This window comes from Pinus tabuliformis, chromosome 6 (genome assembly GCF_031772625.1).
Source record: "Pinus tabuliformis cultivar Carrire ecotype Pingquan chromosome 6, CPIR1, whole genome shotgun sequence".
Taxonomy (NCBI): Eukaryota; Viridiplantae; Streptophyta; class Pinopsida; order Pinales; family Pinaceae; genus Pinus; species Pinus tabuliformis.
In genome coordinates this window covers 148,917,414-148,933,344 of record NC_142292.1, presented here as the reverse complement: position 1 = coordinate 148,933,344, position 15,931 = coordinate 148,917,414, and the positions used below count along the sequence as shown (strand labels likewise).

At 38.7% G+C, this 15,931-nt stretch overlaps 1 pseudogene; it reads right to left on the bottom strand.

Moving 5' to 3' along the window:
* Positions 1-15,018: 15,018 nt before the first annotated feature.
* Positions 15,019-15,600, bottom strand: LOC149257811 (tRNA ligase 1 pseudogene; annotated as a pseudogene).
* Positions 15,601-15,931: the final 331 nt, after the last annotated feature.

Here is a 15,931-nt window from a genome sequence, read left to right as displayed (position 1 = left end):
GTTTCAGTGTCATCCTCTGCTGGTAAGTCTCGAAAGACTGACCATGTTATAGGGATCTTGAGGTTTTGGAGGGCATCGTCAATGAGGATTCTGGTCAACCAATGCTGAACTAACCATTGGGAATTTCCTGTCTTTTCTTTGCTTCTGGAGTCCATGAGTGATTGCATCAAAAAGTAGGGTATGCTAAGTCTTCAGTGAACTGGTGTCTCTACCCGAAATTTTAATTCTTCAAGCTCTCTAAAATGGTAGCCATAAACAACATTGTATCTACCCTCACATGAGATATACTTTATGAGCATCTTGCTTGTGAGGCTTGAGGAGGAAATAAGAAAATTCCTTGGAGAAGAACATAGAGTTTGCTGTGTTTGTAATCCACTAGCTTTCTAAAGGAAAATGGCCACCTTTTTACTTACAAACCAACTACCTCTCAACGTTTACAGCTTTTGATCAAATGATGCATATGAGTGAGTTAGTAGGATGCTTACCTATGGCCTTAATGCCACACTACTGTTTTCAGAGATCAGAAGTGCTGCTGATGGTCATTCATCTTCCTCATCTATTATCTGCTTATGGTTTCTTGACTGCAGATCTGATGCTACTATATGGTCATCTTTCTTCCTTCTCTGCTGCCTATTGGTGGTGTATATGACTACAGACCTGATGTTTCTGAATGGATAGAGGAAGTAGGAGTGTGTGTGGATGCAGGGATGATGGTAATGGATGAGGTGAGGGGTTATATCATGTCTTGAATGAATTTTGGTGATCTAACCAATCTACCAGTCAAGGGATCCTGTAGGAAACACAATTTTCACCTGAATTGGAGCAATGAAGTGAGAAACAATGGAATTTATGGAGGGATGAATGGTAAGGAGTCGAGGAGATGAACATATGTGAGGCAGGGCTCGCTTTGGATCTTCTCTTCGTTCCCTGATTGTCTTTCTCATCCTCCTAAAAATAACAATTATGTTATTATATATGTATGTATATATATATATATATATATATATATATATATATATATATATATATATATATATATATATATATATATATATATATAGATATAGATATATAGATATATAGATATATACACACCTAGGCTGCCGCAAAGAGGTTTTCACCTGAATCCTTATTTTGCTTTCTTTCTTTTCTAGTGACCTGATGAGGGAGGAGTTGAAAATTGCTCCACCATCATCACTATCTTATTGATACTGTTAATGAACTCTTGTTTAGATAAACACCTCTTGTACATTTTGAATCTGTCCATTTACTAGTAATGGAATGGCTTCTTCTTCTATAGTTCTGATCTGCACTGAACCATTGTCATGGCATCTTTCCACCGCGTAAGGTCTGACCCATCTTGTCCTTAGCTTGCCCTTGAAGTCTTTATGCCTGGAGTCATATAAAGATGCCTCGTGTCCTTCTTGAAATTGCTTCTCCTTAATATGATTGTCATGCCAAATTTTCCTATGAAGCTGAACTATCTCTATATGGAGGCTTGCATTCTGAATTCATCCAAGTCATTCAATTGGAACAATATTTCTTTCTGTGCATGACTGAGATCCAAATCTAGTTGGGCTGCCATCCTCAATTTTTTATATTCAAATTCAATGGACAACAAATCCTTTATCTCATAGACCAGGTCATAGGGTGTAAATCTAGTGGTGGTCTTCCATGTTGTATTATAGGCCTAGGTGGCCTCAACTAGTCTTTCTTCCCAATCCTTTTTGTTGTTTTCCACTACCTTGGTTAGGATGTTCTACAGTGCTCTGTTGGTCACCTCCACCTACCCATTAGCTTGTAGACGATAAGGAGTGGAGGTCCTATGCTTGATTTTTTGGTTCTTGAGCAGTTATTCAATCATGCTGGAGGTAAACTACTTGCCTTGGTCTGTGACTAGCTCTCTAGGGTACCCAAATTTGTAGAATATATTCTCCCTTAGGAACTTAGCCACCTTCTCTTTTGTCACTTCCTTAATTGCCTTGGTTTCAACCCACTTAGTCAAGTAATCAGTGCACACAATAATGTGGTTTTTTTGCTTTGAAGGAGGATTGATAGGCCTAATGAAGTCCATGCCCCACTTGTCAAATGGATCGAAAGTCACTTGAGGTTGTAGGGGAATTTGAGTAGGCTTTCCCATCCTCTGGCATAGATCACACTGACTAATGTACTTTTTCACATCCTCATGAAGAGTAGGCCAATAATAGCCAACATGTAGCACTCTAAATGTTGTTCTCTTTGCTGAAAAGTGACCTCCACAAGGCCCATCATGAGAGGTCAAAAGGATGTCATAAACTTCCTCTTCCCTAACACACCTTCTCAAGATTTGATATGGGAAAAGTTTGAACAGATTGCCCCTAATCTAGGTGAAGGGGGCACTTTTATTGATTGTCTTTCTCTTTTCTCTGGAGGGCAAGTTTGGTGGGAACTGTGCTGATATCAAATAGTTATCTATATCAAAAAACCATGGGGAGAGAACTAAAATAGAAAAAAAATTCTCATCTGGTAACTAATCATCCACCATTCCTTCTACACTTGCAGGAATATTCATCCTAGATAGAAAGTCAGCAACAACATTCTCCTTACTAGGATTATCAACAACAGTTAGATCAAACTGTTGTAATAAAAGTAACCATCTTATGATTCTAGCATTTACATCTGTTTTTTTCATTAAATATTTAATTGCACCATGATCAATATGCACAAATGTCTGATTGCCTATAATGTAATTCCTAAACTTGTTCAATGAAAGTACAACATCTAGGAGTTCTTTTTCAGTCACAGTATAACTTAACTCATCCTTTGACAGGTTTTTACTGGTAAAATAGATGGCATAGGGAAATTTCTCCTCCACTTGACCTAAGTGTCACACGGAATGAGTCGATCTTGTGGACAAGATAGACCTTCCTAGAATCTAACGATATCTAGTGACAAGCAAGCCAATCAAAAACTATCTTTCTCTAAATATGCATTTATAAGCAAAGGAAAACAAGTGTTTAGGCCCACCTTGGGTCCAATTCAAGTTCGTGGAAGCCTCACTCCTTTGATCCAAATGAGCTCCCTTGTTGCGAGTCTGCAAACACAAACAAGCAAACAAATTAAATAGCACCTGAAAAGCCAATATCATAAAGCATACTTAACATGATGATCAAGGAATTCATGAAAAAAATGACATAAGATAATTTTTTGAGAAAAATGAATCTGATTGTATTAATTCAAATCAAAGAAGAACTTTACAACATGTGCCTTGATGCTGTACAAGCTCCTCCCAGGGTCCAACAAGAAGTCTCCTCTACTTTGACAAGTTTCACTCTCTTCCCAATGAAGCCAAAAAGGTATGTGATCTCTCCTCTCAAGCTTAACTAGGAAGTCTCAATTCCACTAGCATTTACCGCCAAAAACGTTCAGCTTCTAACCTCCCTAGCAACTAGCCCAATGCCTTAATTTATAGTGCAATGGAGGGAAGTTACTAGGTCCTCCTTCAAAGGGATAAAGTCCTCCTTCAAAGGGATAGCTCCTCTCATCAAGGGATTAGCTCCTTCTCTTTTGGGATGCATGAACCACCTAAGAGCAACCAATCCACGTCAAAATTCCTTCTAGAATCATCTAGAATTAACCCAAAGTGAGTTTTTTAGAATAAACTTGCGCCTTTTTGACTTTCATAGGGGTTCGCACCCACTCCCTTAGGGACAGAGCGGGTAGGTCCACATTTTTTGTGAACAGGGGGTGCGGGACCGTAGGCAACAGTGAGAGAAAGTGCAGAACCAGAGCTTTGTTGATTTTCAATGTCTTTCTCTCATTTTCAAAGCTTGACTTGAGGAGTTTAGGTCTGATACTTACTTAGGAGGACAGTACAAGTGATGATAGACCCATACAGACTACAAATAATCATGGTGACGATATTTTTGTGTAACACTAAGGCTGCTCCTATGGCTTTTTGTGAGGAATCAACATGAGTATGAAAAGGGGGGGCCTAGTTTTGGCGTCTGAGAATTGGTGTTGTGGTTAGCTTCCCCTTTAGAATTTCTAAGGCCTCTTGACAACTCTTTAACCATATAAATTCAGAATCTTTGGCCAAAAACCCAAACAAAGGAGAGGCCAACTTGCTGAAGTCCTTTATTAACTTTCTGTAGTATCTAGCTAACCTAAGAAACTCTTGACATCTCTTTGCTTTTGTGGAGGCGGGACCCTTTAAATGATGGCTATTTTTTTGGGTCCACCTGTATTCCTTGTTGAGATATGGAATGACCTAGCACATTCCATTTAGTCATTAAGAATTCACATTTTTATGGACTGAGAGACAGGTTCATTTCAATGCATTTGTGTAATACTTTCCCTAGGTTATTAAGGGCTTCTTGAAAATCATAGCCATAGGGTGTAAAATCATCCATATAGATCTCTATAGAATCATGTATTAATTCAACAAAAATACTCAAGACTGCTCTCTAGAATGCGGCAGGAGCATTGCATAAGCCAAAAGGAAGGACCCTCTAGGAAAAATTACCGCAATGACAGGTGAATGTGGTTTTATCCTGGTCTTCTGGGAAGAATTGGGTTTGGTTGTACCCACTAAATCTATCTAGGAAAGAAAATAACTTCTTTCATGTCAGGCCATCTAGCACTTGGTCAATGAAGGGTAGGGGAAAATGATCCTTCTTTATGACTTTGTTCAACTCCCTACAATAGACACAAATCGTCCACTTACCATTCTTCTTGGGAACGAACACTAAAGGAGATACCCACTCATTGTCAGAGATAGGGTAAATGAACCCTGCATCTAATAGTTTTTGTAGTTCTTCTTTGACTATGTCTTTAAGGGCTGGATTCATTCTCCTTTATGGTTGCCTAACTGGCTTGCAACCTTCCCTGATGTACATGTGGTGAGTACACACTGAGGGGTGTACTCCCTTCATTTCCTTGTAGCTCCAAGCGAAGGCTTCTAGGTTTTCTTTCAACATATTGCATGGATTTTCCTCTTCAAGAGTAGACAGAGAAGGGTTGATTTTCAAAGTTTTCTCTGGGCTAGATTCTATGGTTTTGACTTAAAGTGGGTTGGAATTGGCCAAGCATAAGTCAATTTGATGATTGTTCAGTGTTTCCTTTACTTATTATTCTAATTGTAATTAACTAGTAGTTGGACTTTGGAGCATATGTTCAATTAAGTCATCCTACTCTTGTTGTCCTCCTCCTATGATTGCTTCCAAAGTGTAAAGTTGGGAAAAATAAAGCTCGTCTTCTTACTCCTCCTCCAACAATAAAGGTAAATCATGTTCTAGGGAGGGTCGAGTGGGAGGGTATAAGACTAACTGTTTGGACATATGCCCATTCTTGATGGCCATATTCCTAGCTCTGTAGCTAATGTAGGCATCATTTGTGGCCAACCATTGCCTCCCAAGGATGAGAGGGTAACCAGTAAGCTTAGCCTTAGATTGGAGAAATAGGAAATCTGCAGGGTACTCCCAGGAGTCAATGGAGACCATCACATCCTCCACAATTCCCTCAGGGGTGACTATGGAATGGTCTACAAGTTACAAAACTGTTGTGGTCTTTCTTAATGACCCTTGGAGGTTAAGCTTGAGCATGGTGTCCTTGGTCATCACATTAATGGCAGCCCCAAGATCAATCAGAGTGTGTGGGACAATGGTGCCATTGATGTGCACAACTAATACAAGGCTTCCAGGGTCTAAGTATTTTGGACATATTACCTACCCCAACATTAAGTCAGATAATTGCCCAATGACATTAATGGAAGGGCATCCCTTCTTGTTCTTCCTGGATGCTTGAAGCACTTATCCTTAATCAACGTATTGTAGATAGGAACATCTTTGATTGCCTGGAGAAGGGGGATCTTTACACATAGATTCTTCAATTCTCTCAGAAGTTTAGCTTCTTTGGGGGTAGGCTGGAGTGGTTGGGCTAATCTTTCAGGAAAGGGTGGATTTGCTTTAAGGTTGCTTTCCTGTCTTTCTTCCTCAACCTCCCTATGTGGAGAGGGAGGTTGGTTATCTAGGAGAATTCTCCCAGATCTTAGGTCAATCTCCTAGATTTCTATAGCATAAGCTGGGTATGATGTCTCTCCATTGAGTCCTTGTTGAGCCTGCCTATTATTTGGGTTCGGATTTGGCTAGGCAAACATATGGAGTTTCTTAGGTGGAGCAGAGTGTAGGAGTTGTGGTTGGGTAGGTGGTGGAGGCAATAGGGATGGAACATTGTTGAATTGGGGCCTCCACCCCTAAGGTGGGGTATTCCACTGATGTTGTGGTTGAATGTAAGGTTTAAATGACTAGTTGGCTAGCTGGGAATGATAGCGAGGTGCATAGGACTAAGGTGGTGGTGTAGACCAGCAAGGATGAGCAGGGGGTGCCCAAGAAGGTATAACTGTGGTTTGGTTGGGTCCGTAATATGCATGGGATAATCCTTGCATACGCTATTGGTATGGTCTAGGCCGAGGAGGTCTCCTTTGGTTGATGTAGCAAAGATGCTCAGTGACCCCTTCAACTCCTTGATATGCAACTTTGAGTCGAGGTAAAGAAGGGCACTTGTCTGTGGAGTGGCTTTCTTCACAGACTGAGCAAATCTCAATACATTTCAATGGGCATTCATTCCTAGGATGCCTCCTGGTGCATCTGGGACAAAAGATGGCCAAGGCTCTCTATGCTTCCTCTTGCTTCCTTTTGATATTCATGGTATCCAATTGTAAGGCAAGGGTTTTCAACATCTCACTTTTGAAGTCCTCCAACATATTTCCAATTTCACCCTTGATGGATGAGTTGGAAGATGATGTAATGGCCATAGGTTGACTACTGCTACCCTTTTTTCTGGTTTCCTAGAATGGTTTCTAAAGATAGTCATGATATCCTCATAGGGTAGTTGGTAGATATCGCCTCCTACTAACAAATACAAGGTATATAGGATATCCTCCCTTACTCCTCTAAGCAAGACCAGCTTCAGTGACTCAGGGTCAAGTGTGCACCTGACCCTTTTGTAACTGAGCTGGAATCTTTCTTGATAGTCTTCTAAGGATTCTTCCTGGCCTATAGTCATCCTAAAAATCTCTTCTTTAGTGTCCTTTGACCTAGAGTAGTCCTTATATTTGTTATTGAAGTCCTGCTACATCTGAGCCCAAGTTATGATAGTATCTCCAAGTAAAACCATGAACCAACGCAATGTTGCATACTTGAGAGTAGATGGAAAGAATTTTAACTTTTGCTCATTCTTTGTATAGTCATAGGTTCAGCATATAACAACAAACTCAAATAAGAAAGTGTCAGGTCCCTCTATGGTCAAGCCATGGAAATGAGGTAGAGCAGAGGGGTTTATATTCTTCATTTTAGTGTCCCCACTAGTTTGCCTAATGGGTAAGGCACCCTAAATTCTCTCTCTATCTCCTCTTTCATCTTGGTTTTTGGTGATTGGTTTAGTGGGAATGGGTTCTTCCTCTTCTTATTCCCCTATAGGTTCTTCCAATATGTTAGGTTGCTCACCTAAAGGTTCTTCCAATTCATAGTCACTGAAGAAGAGAGAAGGTTGACTGTTGGATGTAGTGGGGGTATTTGGCAAGAATTTTCCTGAATTATCCCTATTCCTACGAGGCATGAAAGGAAATGTTTTTGGGTTGGTTTTTGTAAGATTTTCTTTAAAGCTGGAAAGTACTATGTAGAGAGGAAATTGCTGATTAAATGAAAAAATACTAACAGAATGGAAACTACTTGTAGAATGAAATTGTTGATTGAATGGAAGGACTTCTGACAGAAAGAAAACTACTTGTAGAATGAAATTCTTGATTGAATGGAAAGACTTCTGATAGAAAGAAAACTACTTTAAAAATGAAATTGCTTAATTGAATGAAAAACTACTAACAAAAAGGAAACTACTTACTGAATTGAAATTTCCGATTGCAAAATGGAAAGGAAAGCAGATAAATGACAAATGAATGAAAGAAACCAGATTAACTTTGTAGAAATAACCTAATGGAAGAAAAGTTAAGACTAGAGGTAGAAGAAGAGAATGTTAGAGACCAGAAATAGAAGAAGGAGAAGTAATTCACATCCTACTCTGACACCTCCCCTACAACGGTGCCAAAAAGTGATGAGCCTAGGTATTGCAGCAAGAATGTTGCAACTCCCAGGGCTACCAGCTTTACTTATCAACCAGAGGTTCATACAAACTTAGAGGTGACAATGCTATATGCACAAGTAGAAGGGAAGGTACTTCCTATTGTCACTGCTCATCTGGCAAGAGACCCCAGGGGTTCCAAACTAGACTTCTATAGGGTCAGAAGAAGCTTGATTTTGATGGAAGAGGAGAAAATCTATTCTAAGGGAGAGCTACTCTACTGCACTCATGAAGAAAGCAATCATGTAATTCTAAAATCGCACTAGACCCTAGCTAACCAATTAAACAACTATGCTAAGTAGAATTACTAGATCAATCACTAATATAAAGCTAATTCTCTAAGTTATCGAAGTAAAAGCATTAAAACTAGACTGAGGGGGTAAGCAAAGGAAACTAAGATAAGTTTGGGTTTAAGAGGAAGAGAATTTGGAGATAAAAATTGGTCAAAAGAGGGCGTAATGGAGTGACAGTGCATAAGGACCGTTGGATTAGGCGGGTGAAAGGCAAACAAATGGCTGAGATCGGATCACAGGAGGGTACATACATAGATGGGCGAACAAGGTTAACCGACAGGAAGGACGACTGAGATTATATCGCAGAGGCTAAGTCAAGAGATGGAAGGACAGGATTAATCAACAGATAGACAGTGGAGATTAGATTGTGGGCAAAAGAAACATGCTGAAATGGTACCGGGATGGCGGAGGTGGCAAGCTTTTTATCGCATGCCCTTAAAGTTGTAAGTGTTTTTCTAGAATTTTACATGATTAGCCTCCCTGAATGACATGTAGCACGGGGAAACGACTCTTATCAAGTGCCCTTGGGCAGATAACGATCAGACATAAATCCACACGATATGGCATGATGGCCATCAGATCTGTCTAGGCGGATCAATGGTGGAGACTTGACCAAGCTAGTTAGTGAGAAGGTGCATGATAGTCGTTAGATCTGACGAAGTGGATCGACGGTGGGGATTTAAAGTGCAAAAAGGCAGCGTTAAAAGTTAATCAGGTGGTGATTGGTTGAGTTTTAATGTGAAAGGAAATATATGGGTAAAAAACATTAAACTGTGAATTAACAACTTCCACCTAAGTATTTCATGCTGAGGGAGAATGAAAGGGATATGAGGAAGATCAAATCACAAGAAGAGTGTGAAGGAACAAATGACTGGGAAATGAATGAGTGACCATGAAATGAACCATGTAACTGCATCAAACAACAAACTCCATGAAAAACTGAAACTATATGTTTTTGGGGTTGCTGCAGGGTTTCTTCCTCACGTCATTTTTCTGAAAGGGACGAGGTGAGGCCAAGACACTAGTGGGCAACCTTGTGGATATTTTCTTTGCTAACCTGCTAATTCAATGAAAGCATAAATGAAGAAAACTGAAACACATCTAATCTACTCTACACTACTGTAATGAGACTGCAAATACTTAAACAAATAAATATTTAAACAATAAACCTCTGCAATGGAAATGAGCTAGTGAAGTAAATGAACAAGAAACCATGAATCTGTACTACTTCTGTAATGAAAATGTGTCTAATTGAGCAAATGAAGAGAAAATAGGAATTTATGCTAGCATAACAATACAATAAAGAGGAGCTTTGGCTGCTAGGGTCAGGCCCTTACCCAAGAGCTTCAGCCCTCTAAGTTAACTTAGTGCTTGCTCAAAACAAAACTCATCTTCATTATAAATCAAAAACTATTACAAGACTTGAAGCTTGAAAACAAAGTAGAGTTCTACAATGAGATGTCTGAATTCTTCCTAACTCTTGGTAACTACTGGTGACTAAGAAAACTGAGGTCCTAAGCCTCTCTACTTATACATCTGAAGTCTCCAATGACTTCCTTCAATATTAGGGAGGCATAGCTGCCAATTCAATGATAAACTAGTGTTGTCCCTTTCACTAGCTCAACTACCTTCTAGTCGGGAGGCTTGGCTCCCAACTCAAGATAAACACATACTTTCGCTTGCTTGGGTACCTTCTAGTACACATGATTTGGCTCGTTTGCACCTTTACTTGCTTTGCTATCTTCTAGTACTCCTGATTTGGCTGTTTATACTTTTAGCTAATGGAGGGATATTCAAATGGAGGGGTAGTAAATGAGGAGGATTTACCTCCTGTAACTCCTCTCCCTTGTCCCATTCGATTTTTTACCAAGGTCTTTACCATAGTTCCTTGCTTTTATCTTTTATCCCTGCATTTTCCTTTCTTTTATCCTTTATTCCTGCATTACATGCACGTTAGACCACAAAGAAAAATATCCAACTCTACTCATCTCATAAACAAAATATAATCAAAGGTATGCAATAAGTTGTGAGAATAGTTGGTTTGACTAAGCTAGGAGGTGAATTAAGGTCAATTAAGCCCCATATAATTAATAAATGATGAGGCTCATCAGTAGCATGTGCTCATAACTATATTCCTGGCATGATTTGGACATGGTCACAAAGGGACCTGCTATACACATTTATTACAAGTTCCTTTCAGAGTCTAGCTAGAAAGGAGTCATGGAGAAGCTAACAAATCACTTCCTCATCCCATGGTACATGATTATATTTGAGAAAGAACCACCTTGCATGTCATGTGAGGCAATGGAAGCAGTTTCAAAATTGGATGATTAGTTTCCCTCACCAGATGGAACTTACCTCAGAGTGTTTGACAATCAAAAGTGTCCACATTTGCTACCAAGGTATGTGACTGAAAGTTGGTCATGAAAGAAGTAGCTTATCATCTTTTCACAGGTTTATCAGGAGTGTTTTAAAGGAAGAAGAAACACCTTGGACCACTCTTCCTTTGCAAATTGAATTATACAAGATCAAGAATATGAAGGTGGTTGACACTAAATGTAAAGAGAAAGACAAATTTTCATTTAGTTGAATGGATTTGATCCCTACGATCCTAGGAATGTTTTCAAAGAACACTGTGCAAAGATACATTTCAGTTGGCTAAGCAGGACTTATTTTAGGCCTGAGGACAAAGGATAAAGAATTGATACAATGCATATAAGCCCCTCCAACTAGTTAGCTTTATAGGTACATTGCAGGTTAATCCTTAACCAAAAGAAACTCCTAAAGTAGAACCATCAGTGAGGCGCAACCCAACGCATGAAATGACGAAGTCAAAATTTGTGCATAGTCTAGCGAAAGAATAGAATCGTAAATGGAAAGTAGATCCAATCATCTTAAAAGTAGCCATAGTAGTAGAAAGAAAGAGGAAGGAGAGGAATAAGGAGGAAGAATTAAAACAAAAGGAAGAAGAAGAACCAAAAGAACGAGAAGAAAGGCGGGGAGTGTTAGGCAAAATAAATGTTGTAATAATAGCGTTGTAGTACAATTTCCCAACTACTTACTTGTCAATACGGGGTATGTAAGCTGACGAAACACGTGCACTATATATGCAGGACTGAAGTAGAACTAATCTATTCTAATCTACATTGCTGAAATCAACTTAATCTATGAATGGAGATTTGCATGAAGGAAAAGCATTACAGCATATGAAGAGTTAACAACAAATGGCATATGTGAGATCACATCCACAAATCAATATTACAATAATCAAATGACAAACATGAAAGCATAATAATGAAAGAATCTAAGACTACTCAATCTTCTTACAACTTCCAACTTTCCTTCCCCCCAATGGAGAGGGAGCACTCTCCTTTATACATGAGAGTATTTGAAGATAAGAATGCATTAATTACATACCCACTATTCTCTCAACTACTCTTAACCACTTTCCCCATTATTACAAAATATAGTTCCTTCAAATCCTCCACACATCTTTCACATATCTTAGATAAGATATGCCAACCAAATATTCCATGGTCTTTTCCTTAAGAATAGGCTTGAATAACTATCTCCTTGAAATGGTGGAGGAGATATTTGAGAAGTCTCTTTGAATTAATCATTCTCATATTCCTACACATTACAAAGCTCAACCATATTTGAGATATATATGAAATCATATATATTTTCTAATATTAATCATAAATTCACTTTTAATACTAAAATGAATAAATTGGAAAATAGTATTATGAAACCAAAATGAATTTATGAAAATGATATGATGAAGGGTTTAATAGGACGATGGAATGTAAGGAATAGTGAAGGGAAAGGTGGATGAAAAAGTGACATTTTTGAGTCCTAACATCCCCCCCAACTGAAGTTGTTGCATGTCCTCATGCAACCATGCATGGATCGTATGAGGAATTTTTGGCATCTAAACTTTGGCTTTGATTGATGATGTCTTTTTAATAATGAATGTTTCTAGGATATGTGAAAGATGTGAGTAACAGATTGTGAGTAACAGCTGGCACTTTCCTATGGTTGGTTCTTGTGTAACAACCATGAATATAAGAATGTTGGTTCTTGTGTTAACAACATTCATTTTGTTATTTTTCTTGCTGGAATAATAATGTAACCAAAAACTTCATTGGAAATCATAAGCTATCAATGTGCATTAGAAAACATCACTGAGTGTAAGAAAGTCATTTTTTTGTCTTTTATGAATCATGCCAATATGTATATCAATGCATATGAAGCAAAGTGCAAGAGAGGATTGTTGGAAAAAAAAATTTGGTGAATGGTAAATGGGATGAAAATGGAATGATGGTAGTAAATATGTGGTGACTATGAATATAGTTCCCCCTCCCCCCCAACTGAAGTTGTTGCATGTCATCGTGCAACATAGTGTAGGTCATGGAAGGGAAAAGGAAATGGAATATGGCAAGGAAATTTTCCAAAATATTCAAGTCAGCATATAAGGAATTGCGTGATTAAATCTTAGAAAATAACATACCTCCACTCACCCAAAAATTAGATGAACTATGCAATAGGAATGGGGTTGTTGCAACTGTTGGATCAAGAAAATGTGACTAGTGTGGGAGCTGTAACTGCACTGCTGTAATTGCAACTGTTGGAACTGTTGTAATAGAAACTGCTGTAACTGCTATAACTGCAACTGCTGGAACTGTTGTAATAGCAACTGTTGTAACTGCCATAACTGCAACTGCAAGAACTACTATATCCAAGAATGTGAAGTGGAGGGACCTAAACTACTGCTAATGAATTAGGGAAAAGAGAGAGTATGAAAGTGGATTGGAGTACTCTCATATATAAAGTCATACTGCTGTAACTGCAACTGCTGGAACTGCTGAGGGAGTCAGGAAAAAGTGTATAGTCTTCACCCACTACAAACCCGATGGTACAATTCTAATCATGCGAATGAATGTGTCGATGTCGAGCATGAATAAAAATCATTGGATTACTGACCATTGATGGATGTTGTTAACCAATGCGAGGAAACTCACCATTGATGTCAATGAGTGCCAAGGTACCTGAGTACATCTTGCGAAGTGCGAATGGATGTGTTGAGGTCGAGCCACTTGCAAGATCTGAGGATCAAGGGACATTGATGTATTCCCATGATCGTTAGCGAGAGAACTTGCCATTAAGGCATGCAAGCCTCTAGGTACTCAAAATGGACTCTAGTCTATATCCTAGATAAGGTGTTGAGGTCGATGGGGCAAGACTGGTTGAAAGGTGGGCCTTAAGGAATCCCACATTAGTCAATGCAAGTTTTTATAAAAAGAGTTGGTAGGACTATAAGAAAGATCTTAGTAGCAACATAGTTTATGGAAAGGGAATTGAGGCAATGGAATCATGGAAAGGGAGTTTGTTTTATTCAAAAGGAAAACTGGAAAGGCAAAGATGAACTGAAAAAGATAAAGGAAATGATGTATGCTACTCAGAAAAATAGGCGTATGTGAAGTCATGATGGATTAGGTAATGGAAGATGGGCTTCAACATGGGGATGATCAATATGCTTGGAAGGAGAAATGTGGGTAAAAAATCATGACGTAGAATTTTTTTTTTGTAATGGAAAATGTCATGACATGCGTGAGAATCAACTCCTTCCAGCTATCAACAAGTCATGTTTTTATTTATTTTTTCGCTGAAAAACTTTATGATTCAGAAGAATCTCTTTGGCATAAGAATTGATCATCTGTGCATGTGAAAAAGCTTAAGACAGATCCTACATTAAAACTTGTGAGAAAATCGAAAAAAACATAACATGTCTAGAGAACAAGTACGAATATGGCAAGAAAATAAAATGTGTTTGTACCTGTTGCCATTGTGCACTTGTGTTTCATCATCTTGTAGCTTGAGGAGATTTGAGAGAAAATCAAATCTCTTTCTGATTCTAAGCATAGACTCCATCTAAGGTCAAATAAAAGAAGCAATAAATGTAGCCCATTAAACCATCAACCACGCTATTCGTGGTGAGTGTAGTCCTTTGCCCATGTGTGGGGGCATAGGATTCTAATGATTGTTCCTCGATCCATGTAGAACCAGTGTCGATGGTTCCTTGAAGAAATAGAAATGAATATCAATCTTGATCATCAACTATTTTACCATTTCTTGGGCACCCATCAATCTGAAGATATTCTCAACTGGAAAGAATCAGAAAATCCCAAGTGGACAGTTGATTCTGAAATAACTGAAGACGGAAAGTATTTTTTTTATCTATTACAGGAAGCCGTGACCCTATGAACGAGATCTTTTATTGTGATCTCACTGCTTTTCCTCAATACCTTGAAGGTTTTAATGGCAAGGAGATGCTTCCTTTCCAAAAACTAATTGATAACTTTGAATCATAGTATGATATTGTTTGAAATGATGGTTCTGTGTTCACTTTCTGAGCCAATATCGAAACTAGTTGGGGTAATGTGTTCGCTTCTTTTGGAGTAGCTCCAGCTCATGTCCAGATCATTAAATGAGTCCACTCATTTTTCGAAGATATATTTTCATTTCCAATGCAACCCAAATGCGTTTCTAGTGCATAAAGCTTATCTGAAAACAAGATTGCAGTAAATTCAACAAGGACCTACTGTCCACATCAAACACCAAAACTAGCAACTGCAGTGACACCATGATACCTCTTGTCAGCAAGTGTCACATGGGCACTATTAAGAGTTCTCTTAACATTATTTTCCTCAAGAAACATCTTAGCACGTGAATCAAGATCAGGTATCTTGTCAAACAATGCTTTGGTTTCATCCGACACTGAAGAAACTGCAACAAAAACAATTTTCCTAGGCTTACGTTTCTCTTGTACAACAACTTGATAGTATCCCTTTTCAATAGCTTGCAGATTGTCCAACACATGGTTCACAACATGTTCAAATGGGACCTCAATCACAGTGAGATAATCTGCATTTGCAAATAAGATTTCTCTGAGTTGTCGTTCCCACCTGGACCACTCTTTTGCGTAGGAACCCTTAGCGCAGTCCAACTTTCCATGCCTGTTAGTGTGAAGCTTATATAAGTTTAGTCTTTCATCCAAGATACCTTTAATTGAATCAGGAAAAGGATCCATGTCAGGCTTTAACAAAGGCATCTTAACAAGCAGGCCAAAACGTTCATGCAGTTCTGTCTCAAATTCACTCCTACTCTTCCCCTCATAGAGATTGTAAAACATGAGTAGAACATAGCCAACATATCCAGACTACCCGGGTGGTTAACTCGCTGAAGAACATGAAACATGAAGAGTGCCAAAGCATCAATAGGAAAAGGATGTAGACATAAATTGCACAACCATTTTAAGCTTTGTGGACGTAGACATAAATCGCGCAACTGTCTTCCCTCTTGGGCCAATTGACAATATCGAATGGTGCAATTTTCCTCACTGGTCCAATATATTCTTGATTTTCTTGATTTTCCTGATGATATTTCTGCTGGATTTTCACCTCATACCCAAGATTTTCTCTGTGATTGGACATCTAAAGAATGAGATTATAATCAGAATGTCA